The sequence below is a fragment of the Oncorhynchus mykiss genome, chromosome 16 (assembly GCF_057628025.1).
Source record: "Oncorhynchus mykiss isolate SJ-2025 chromosome 16, ASM5762802v1, whole genome shotgun sequence".
In the NCBI taxonomy this organism is placed as follows: Eukaryota; Metazoa; Chordata; class Actinopteri; order Salmoniformes; family Salmonidae; genus Oncorhynchus; species Oncorhynchus mykiss.
Genome location: NC_143037.1, coordinates 74188120 through 74198813, shown reverse-complemented (window position 1 = coordinate 74198813; position 10694 = coordinate 74188120). Strand labels below are relative to the sequence as shown.

Below are 10694 nucleotides of genomic sequence, written 5' to 3'. Positions count from 1 at the left end.
CAGAACGGATGAGCTGTAGGCTTTAGTGTCTTCAGAGCGCTACACGACATTCACGGCAGTTTTCTGCCATCATTGACGCGGCAGAACGGATGAGCTGTAGGCTTTAGTGTCTTCAGAGCGCTACACGACATTCACGGCAGTTTTCTGCCATCATTGACGCGGCAGAACGGATGAGCTGTAGGCTTTAGTGTCTCCAGAGCGCTACACGACATTCACGGCAGTTTTCTGCCATCATTGACGCGGCAGAACGGATGAGCTGTAGGCTTTAGTGTCTCCAGAGCGCTACACGACATTCACGGCAGTTTTCTGCCATCATTACCACACCAATTATTTATCACAGAGTGGCTGAACATAATTTATGATGAAAATGATTAAACCTTTGAAAAATATAGCGAGCAAACGAAGTTCAACTGGGGACACTATTGAGAGAGATTTCATTTTTGTTGAGTTGCTTTTTTTTTGTTGCAGTGTCCTATTGTAAATGTAAGCCCACATGGATTTGAATACACTCAAATGTGCTTACAGTAATTTCAGAAATAATTAATTAGAAGATTATTCAGTATAGACTATAGATAATTATATTCGAAGCGCATACATGTTTCCAAATCATTTTCAAATTTGATCTAAATATCGAAACAGCATAATTTCATTATAAACATGGACGTTGTTGTTAGAGAGAATATAAAATAGTCATAGAAACCAAAATAGCATAAAATAGACTATTACAATAATTTGTTGAATAGGCTGCAAGTCAAGAGTTAAAATATGTTTTAACAGGACTTATTACTGTGTAATTATCCAGCAGTGTGACAATATTGCAACACCCATTGCAATGTACTCAGTTAGGCCAACTATATTAGGCCTTTCAATAGTCTAATCGTGTTGTAATTATTTTATAAGAAAGTTTGTCAAATTGGTTAAATCATCTGAAACTGGGCAAATGTCTCATCTAAACATTAAAATGTTATGCCTTTACTAGTGTTGTGGAATGTGTCTTCAATATTTAGGGGTGATATTTTCATAACAGGCCATCGAAATGCAGAGATGGTGAACAGCCAAACGTGCTTAAAGCTTCACCCGCGGTCTCGGGACGGACATCACTTGAGAACACTCCTGACGCGAACGAGTTCCCGGGGACCATTGTTATATTGCTTATATATTTGAGAATAAAGCATTGAAACAGGGCTTAACACTGTCAGCAAAATTCAGGATAAATCGTTACGAAGTCTACAGAGTTAACACTGATAATTACTCACGTTTTTTTTCTTCTCAACTCCAGGCTGAGCGTCAAGGACTCGTGCTGACAACAACAGGAACACTTTGCTGCACAACAAGTGACGTTTTTAAGAACGTTTTTCTCTGGATAATTTGTAATGCCCCAGACTCATTTTGGCCCCTAAAAGCTATGATACAATTTGAACATTTGAGGAAAATTATCAATTTTACACAGGAATCTCCTTGCAATTATTTAGCCACAAATAGCAATCAAAAGTCAGGCTGGTGGAGGACAGTCAACAAAGTCGGGGTGGGATACAGAGCGGAGGCACGCCTAATCAATGTGACAATTACAATTTGATTTCAATCTGGGGAATGATAGGCCTACCCTGAAGACGAACTGTGGGTTGCTTTTAGCACCCTGCTTTCCTTACAGCAAGATTAAGTATAAAAAGGAAAATGTGATAAAAGAAAATGGCTTATTTAAAGTTGTGCCCTATAGAAGTCAGTCTCAAATGACACCCTATTCCCTATGTAATGCACTACTTCCCTATGTAGTACACTATTTTTGACTAGGACCCATAAGCCCCTGGTCAAAAGTAGTGCCCTATGGAAAGGGAAAGGAGAATACCTAGTCAGTTGTCCAACTGAATGTATTCAACTGAAATGTGTCTTCCACATTTAACCCAACCCCTCTGAATCAGAGAGGTGTGTCTTCCACATTTAACCCAACCCCTCTGAATCAGAGAGGTGTGTCTTCCACATTTAACCCAACCCCTCTGAATCAGAGAGGTGTGTCTTCCACATTTAACCCAACCCCTCTGAATCAGAGAGGTGTGTCTTCCACATTTAACCCAACCCCTCTGAATCAGAGAGGTGTGTCTTCCACATTTAAACCAACCCCTCTGAATCAGAGAGGTGTGTCTTCCACATTTAACCCAACCCCTCTGAATCAGAGAGGTGTGTCTTCCACATTTAACCCAACCCCTCTGAATCAGAGAGGTGTGTCTTCCACATTTAAACCAACCCCTCTGAATCAGAGAGGTGTGTCTTCCACATTTAACCCAACCCCTCTGAATCAGAGAGGTGTGTCTTCCACATTTAACCCAACCCCTCTGAATCAGAGAGGTGCGAGGGGGCTGCCTTAATTAAAATCCACGTCTTCAGTGCCCGGAGAACAGTGAGTTAACTGCCTTGCTCAGGGGCAGAACGACAGATTTTTACCTTGTCAGCTCAGGGGATTCGATCTTGCAACCTTTCAGTTACTAGTCCAACGCTCTAACCACTATGGGGGTGGACTCTTGTGCTTCGCTCTCTGTCTGCAGAGCTGAAACGTAATACAGGAAGATAGTACAGTTCAGTATATGAGTCTAAACAAGGCCTAAAAGAAAGAGATTACTTCTTCTTTCTCCTTTTACAGACTGATAGAGATTGCTGTCAGATGCTCGGATCATGTAGGAGTCTTGATGATACATTATTATAACAGTGTTATAACAATTCTTCATTCTGAAACCTGACACTGTTATAACGACGCCTTATTCCGTATCTTCACATTCTGTCTACATGAAATGATTGGGAGGTGCTCAGCCTACAGAGCCAAGAATATAACGAAAGCAAGTTCTCTCTTTGACAGAACGATTCCATCTGGGCTTGGGTTTGGGTTGACTGTAGCTCTGTGTAGCTACGTACTTGCCAAACGCGGGTGCAGCCATCACAGGCCTTTGTTCCTAGCCAATCAGAGGCAGCTGTGTAAGCCCAGCGCTGCAGGATAGCTGAGGTCATCTCTTCGGATGCTGCTACAGCCTCCAGCACAGAGCCATTTACACTGAGTATACAAAACATTAAGAAAACCTTCTCTTTCCATGAAATAGACTGACCAGGTGAATCCAGGTGAAAGATATGATCCTTTATTGATGTTGCCTGTTAAATCCACTTCAATCAGTGTAGATGAAGGGGAGGAGACAGGTTAAAGAAGGGTTTTTAAGCCTTGAGTCAATTGAGACATGCGTTGTGTATGTATGCCATTCAGAGGGGGAATGGGCAAAACAAATGATTTAAGTGCCTTTGAAGGGGTTATGGTAGTAGGTGACCGGTTTGTGTCAAGAACTGCAGCGCTGCTGGGGTTTTTTTACGCACAACAGTTTCCCGTGTGTATCAAGAATGGCCCACCACCCAAAGCCAATTTCACACAACTGTGGGAAGAATTGGAGTCAACATGGGCCAGCTTCCCTGTGGAACTTTCTACAAATTGTAGAGTCCATGCATAGAATATTTTAAGTTGTTCTCAGGGCCAAAGGTCGGGTGCAATTCAATATTAGGTGTTAGGCAAATGCAGTTGAACGTTCTGAGAATTACACTTTCTCATCCATAGCCGTTGATAAGTGATAATTCGTTTTCAAAACCTATGTAGATGTCCAATGAAACCAGATATGCAATTTGTTAACACTACAACACAGTAAAGACTTGGATACATTATCCCAGATGTTAATCAATAAAAATGTCTGTTAAATTTGCTGCTCTGTTCTGCTTGTTTACAGTGGGTCATTTCATCGGGAACATCAATACATTACATATTGTTACATCACCAACATGACATATTGTTACATCACCAACATGATGTATTGTTACATCACCAACATTACATATTGTTACATCACCAACATGACATATTGTTACATCACCAACATGACATATTGTTACATCACCAACATGATGTATTGTTACATCACCAACATGACATATTGTTACATCACCAACATGACGTATTGTTAATTCACCAACATGACATATTGTTACATCACCAACATGACATATTGTTAATTCACCAACATGACATATTGTTACATCACCAACATGACATATTGTTACATCACCAACATGACATATTGTTAATTCACCAACATGACATATTGTTACATCACCAACATGACATATTGTTAATTCACCAACATGACATATTGTTACATCACCAACATGACATATTGTTACATCACCAACATGACATATTGTTAATTCACCAACATGACATATTGTTACATCACCAACATGACATATTGTTAATTCACCAACATGACATATTGTTACATCACCAACATGACATATTGTTACATCACCAACATGACATATTGTTAATTCACCAACATGACATATTGTTACATCACCAACATGACATATTGTTACATCACCAACATGACATATTTTTACATCACCAACATGACATATTGTTACATCACCAACATGACATATTGTTACATCACCAACATGACATATTGTTACATCACCAACATGACATATTTTTACATCACCAACATGACATATTGTTAATTCACCAACATGACATATTGTTACATCACCAACATGACATATTGTTACATCACCAACATGACATATTTTTACATCACCAACATTTCACGAACAAAGATCAAATCTAAGGTGTCCATATAAATTAGGATTTTTTTTTTCTTCTAAAAATAAATTCTGGAAAGAGATATAGGTTAAATAAATAAGATTCTGCTTCGATTCAAAATATGTGTGGTTTTTCCCACTCACAAAATATAATGTACCTACACTGTGAGCGCTGTGGCTTAGCTGGTTGAAGTGCCTGTCTTGAAAACAGGAGCTCCTGAGTTTGAATCTCATTGGGGGAGAAGGTTAGAGGGGTGGGATCTCTGGCTTTCTCATCCAATGGGTTTTGAGAAGGAGGCGAGGCGGACTCCTTTTAAGTGAGCTAGCTAACAAGCTAACTTTGACATTTAGCCAGAGTGTTCCCCTGTGGCTTGTCCACATCACTGTATTATTGAGTACCCCAATATCTCCCCCTAATGCTCAAGTTCAGGTAGCTCGCTGTGATAGTATAGAGGTTAGTACTCTGTCTTGTGGCTGCAGCAGATTCGAGTCCTGATCATGGCATTGCATTACACAATGTCATGGCCAAAGGGCTAAATTCTGAACTAGTTAAAACTTACTGTGCAAGCTAAATAACTAGGCAACCCTGCCAAATTCCCCCAGATCATGGTAGCTGCCCCTGACCTCCCCCTCATGGGTGCACGATTTGGTTTTTACCCTTGCACTACACAGCTGATTCAAATAATCAAAGCTTGATAATTTGTCGGTTATTTTAATCAAATGTTTAGTGCTAGGGCAAACATCTAAATGTGTGCCTCCTGAGGGGTGCAGTGATCCAAGGCACTGCGTAGCAGTGTTGTGGTGTCACTACAGCCTGTGGTTCGATCCCAGTCGTGACCGGGAGCCCCATAGGGTGTCGCACAATTGGCCCAGGGGAGTGTTTGGCTGGTTGGGCCTTACGTGGCTCATTGCACTCTAGAGACTCCTTGTGGCGGGTCGGGTGCCTGCAGGCTGTTGTCAGTTGAATGTTGTTTCTTGTGACACATTGGTGCAGCTGGCCTCTAGGTTGAGTGGTTGGTTAGAAGCGTGGCTTGGTGGGTCATGTTTCGGGACCTTTGCCTCTCCTGAGCCTGTTGGGGAGTTGCAGCAATGAGACGAGATCATAATCATGAAATTTGGGAGAAAAAGGGGGTAAAATATATAATATGTTCACCTGGGGAGAAGAAGGAGTTTTGAGAAGGAGGGAAGGAGAGAGGAAAGTGAACGTGAGGAGTAATGCAATTGAGATTCTCCCAATGTCACGACAAAAGGGCTCTTTTCGAATGAATTAAAATGCACTAACTGTGTAAATCTAAACTGTAAATCTAACTACAAACTGTGACATTAGCTGAACTGGCTAACAACTCAAGCATTTAGCCAGCTTGTACATGTCACAGTGCCAGTTTGAGTAGCCCAGTATCTCATCTCTACAATCAAGCTCTGGTAGCTCGCCGTGATCGTATAGTGGTTAGTACTCTGCAACCCCGGAATTAAATCCGAGTCACAGCATTGCGATGTCCTGGCAAATGGGCGGTATTTTGAAGTTAAAACATTGTTTAATCTAACTGGTAAGGCTAACATGCTGACTTGACCAGGCGTTTGCATGCGTCATCGCGCGCATGTTGATTTTGCCCATCCAGATCAGACGCGATCAGGACATCCGATTTAGCTAGCTAAATTGCCACAAATGTTTAATCTCTTTTCAACCTCTCCCCAAATTAATATTGTTGGTTCGGAGTTTGTTTTGATATTTCAACCTCCGTGTCCTGATTGGATGGACAAAATCAACATGCGGGCGATGGCGTACACGGACACACGCATGTTCTAGTAACTGTAAGTTAACTAACTAAGGAGACAATCCTGCTATTGGACACAGTCCTTCAGCTCATAGTAGGTTAATACATTTGATTAATTTGCTAGTCCAGAGGTTCTTAAACTTTCAGGATATTTTTTTATTCTATATTGATAGTACATGTAGCATTAATATGACAATTGAACAACATTCCCAACTCTTTCATTTTCAATAATACAATTCTCTTGAGGAAGAACTTTTATAAACTCACTGTTTTGAGAGCACAAAAACGACCTAATAGCCCTACACTGAGTATACCGAACAATTTCTTAATATTTACTTACACCCAGGGGCGATCCGTCGTTTTGGGGGGGGGGGTGGAGGGGGCTTGTCTGTTTTGCATGTTAGTTTGGAATTAATACGTGTCACATATCAGTTTGCAAACAATGTAAAAAATATGAGTTAATAAAGCCTGCATAAAAACATGGTATCTTTTTTTGTTTTCATGATTAAGGCAGCTCCAAAATGTAGGTTTTTCAGCCTAGCTCAGTGCTTCCTGTGGTGGTGGAGCAAGCCATCAGAAAATACGGAGCGTTGCGCCGTCATTGGCACAGTGTTCTGTCACTCATGGGAACACAACGTCACCATCAAGTCTAAGGGTAGAGCTAGAAAGTTCTAGCCCCTTTGGTGCTGCTATAGAGTTACATTAGAAGTGCCCATCCCCGAAGGCTCAAGGTCATTGACCACTAATTAAATTATGTCAAATCACATTATATGTACAGTAGCTTTGATTGGAGTGATCATGTCAACATCATACATTCAAAATCTTAGCTAGCAAGCTAGCAGTCATCATCATGAATCAAGTTGGCAATCTACTGGCAAATCCTTTTTAATCCTGAAGATAAATTATAGATGAAACGCATTGGTTCTCATCGGCCATTGTACATAAACATTACACAACAAGTTGGAAATCGTAAATTCAACAATGAGTGGTATGGAAGGAATCAGTGACAGTGGCTAACTGCAAGCATTGCAAAGCAATGAGTAGCCTGCTATTCAGTGGTGTGGCCGTGTGGTCACAAATCTGGGATTACAGTTTTTTCCAACTGCTTAAACAAGTTTTCAAAACTATGTCCTTTTTTTCAAAAATCTACACACAATTCCCAAAACTGCACACACAAAATGCAAAATGCCTCACATCTCATTCAAAATGCAGGGGGGGGGGGCGGCAGTCACCAGTGCTCCGGCCTGGGTCTGGCCACAATACTTCGTCCACATCACAAGATACGTTTTCTCTTGCCAAACACAGAGGGAAGTATCTCCTAGCATGGCGTATCCAACCTTGGACAGAGGCAACCTCTATGTCCCCACATGCGTCCTCCATTGCCTGGAGAAGCGGCATGCGGGCATAGGGTTGGCGATCATACACTTTCCAGTGCCAGGCTGAGAAGAATTCCTCTATGGGATTTGGAAAAGGTGAATATGGGGGTAGGTACAAAACTATACAAAATTGTGGATGGGTGGCAAACCAGTTTTGGACCAGAACAGCCCGGTGAAAACTAACATTGACCCATAAAACCACAAATCTAGCAGGCTCCTGATCTGGATCAGGGACAAGCATTGTGTAAATTGTATCCAGAAAAGTGAGCATATGGCCGGTGTTGTACGGAACCAGTGTGGCATTGTGATGGAGGACCCCGTTTTGAGTGATGGCAGCACACATAGTTATATTACCCCCACGCTGTCCAGTGACATTGGTAATTGCCCTCTGTCCTATTACATTTCTTCCGCGGCGCCTGGTTTTGGTGAGGTTGAAGCCAACCTCATCCACATAAATAAATTAATGGCGAATTACATGGGCATCCAGCTCCAATACTCTCTGTAACAGACAAAAGGATATACAGATGAGTAAATATGGTATGTCTGAAGTACTGGAATTAGTCTTGCATACATGCCTCTACAAAGTCATGTCGCATATTCTTGACTCTGTCAGAGTTTCTCTCAAATGGCACCTTGTAAAGTTGTTTCATCGTCACTCGGTGCCGTTGGAGGATGCGTTGTATGGTGGACAGGCTTACAGCATTGATGTTGTTAAATATGGTGTCATTATTCAAGATATGCTCTCTTATCCCTCGAATCCTAATTGCATTGTTGGCCAAAACCATATTTATAATTGCAGTCTCTTGTACATCTGTAAACAAGCGTCCTCGTCCTCCATGATGTCTTTGCCTTTCCACTCTGGACAGAATTGAAACACAGTATGTGTTCAGCATAGGAACTGTAAACAATGTACAAAAAAATTTAGTACAGCATGATAACCAACCTCATTCATTCAATGCAGTGCTGTAAATGGGTGGCTTAGAGTTACAAATGTTTATGCAATACCATGCAGTCATTCGTATTTTACAGTACATTACTGTAATACTAAAATAGTCATTAGATAGTTGCATACCTGTTCTCATTTCTGAAGGTTCGAATTATGGACGCCACTGTAAATCGACTCAAGTTGGCCAGCCTCTCTCATGGTCAAACCGTGGTTGATCACATGATCAACAAGTGTTGCCCTAATCTCATCAGAGATGGCTCTCCTTCCTTCTCTTCTTTGCCCTCGTCCTCTTCTTCCTCTTCCTCTCCCTCCTACTCCTTTTGCTCTCTGTCCATTGTTGGCATCCATTGTTCAAAACAGGTAATCTGACCTTTGACCTATTTATAGGCCTATACTACAGTAAAGCAGTGATTGGTTAGTGATCAGTTAAGCTATTAGTGTTTGCGCATGTGAGGCGTGTGTGTGTGACCCGGTGAATAAGTGTAGCATTCTGATTGGTTGTGTTTGGAAAAGGAAAGCAAGTCACTTCCTGTTAGATTTTTGTGTTTTAGGTAGAGAATTGTGTGTAGTGTTTTGAAAAAAGTGTTTTATGCAATTGACAACTGAGTCAAAGGCTGAGAAATAGCTTATGGTTTTGGATATTTGGTGTGTAGTTTTGCACTTTGAGTGAGAGGTTTAAAAAATCGTGTGACATGAAAAGATTTTGTGTGTAAGCAGTTGGAAAAAACTGTAATTTCCAATTTTAAAATGATAAACATTCAGCATTGGCCATGCTGTCAATGAAGCATGATTTGTGCCCCGCTCAAAACAACTGTTAACTTGGAACTGTGAAAACTTGACTTCAGTGAGTTCCATACAACTGGGATGTCGGGAATAAACAGTCTCCGACTAGGAAAATACATTATGAACGATCATCCAACTTGGAATTGTAAATCCGGCCTGTTTCTAAAGCTACGACCTGAAGATCAATGACGTCATTATGATTCAACCTTGTTTTTTCCCAAGTTCCCAGTTGTTTTGAAAGCACCATAAATCCAGAGAATGCCAGACTGATGACAAAATTACGAATGAATGATCATAGTTACGAAGAAATAGTATGTGATTACCATTGATTACTGATATCTCGCTACCCACCTCTCACCAGTGTTGCCAACTTAGCGACTTTGTCGCTATATTTAGTGAGTATTCAGAAAAAAGACAAGAATCGACAGAAGAAAGTTCAATTGTAGTTCTAAACATACTTAGGGTGTTTTTTACTCACTTTAGTGACTTCTAGCTACTTTTAGGACCAGCAATAGCTACTTTCCTTCCTGAGGATTTGGCAACACTGCCTCTCACATGCTCAGGCCCACTTTGCGTCCCAAAACGTAGCTTAAGAAACCCTGTTGCTAGACAATTGAAGGTGTCTGTATCGTTTCCAATATTAGTAAAAGACATCTCTTTTGTGATGTGATTTTGCTAGACAGAGATGTGGGTTAAATTAATGAGACTGGTTTGATTCAAATAGGTGTGGGTGTTCACATCTGCAACATATATGACTTTTATTGGTGCTGTGGCTTAGTTGGTTAAAGTGCCTGTGTAGTAAACAGGAGATCCTGAGTTCAAATCTCAGCATTACCTTTTTATTGTTCACATTGGTGGAGAAGGTCAGAGGGGAGGGCACTCAGGTTTTCTCACCAATGGGTTTAGAGAATTAGAGATGACGTGAGGAGGATGCAATTGAGATATTCCAATGTCACGGAAAAAGGGCACTTTTTGAATGAGAAAAAACCTACCGACTGTGTAAAGCTCCACTGTTTCTTCAGTTTATTCATTATCGAGACCAAAATGAAAAGAGTTTAGCCAGCTTGTGCACATCACTTTCACAGCCTATGTAGGCTTTACAAAGCCAGCTCTTGAAGCCGGCCGTGATCGTATAGTGGTTAGTACTCTGCGTTGTGGTCGCAGCAACCCCGGTTCGAATCCGGGTCACGGCAA

General features: G+C 41.1%; 1 long non-coding RNA gene across 1 annotated transcript in view; it reads right to left on the bottom strand.

Annotated features, from left to right (window-relative positions):
* Positions 1-3100: 3100 nt before the first annotated feature.
* Positions 3101-10694, bottom strand: part of LOC149977297 (uncharacterized) — a 46352-nt gene continuing 38758 nt past the window's right edge. Inside the window, exon 3 of the long non-coding RNA XR_016487531.1 lies at positions 3101-5690. This is a non-coding gene — a long non-coding RNA (uncharacterized LOC149977297). The remainder of the gene's footprint in view (positions 5691-10694) is intronic.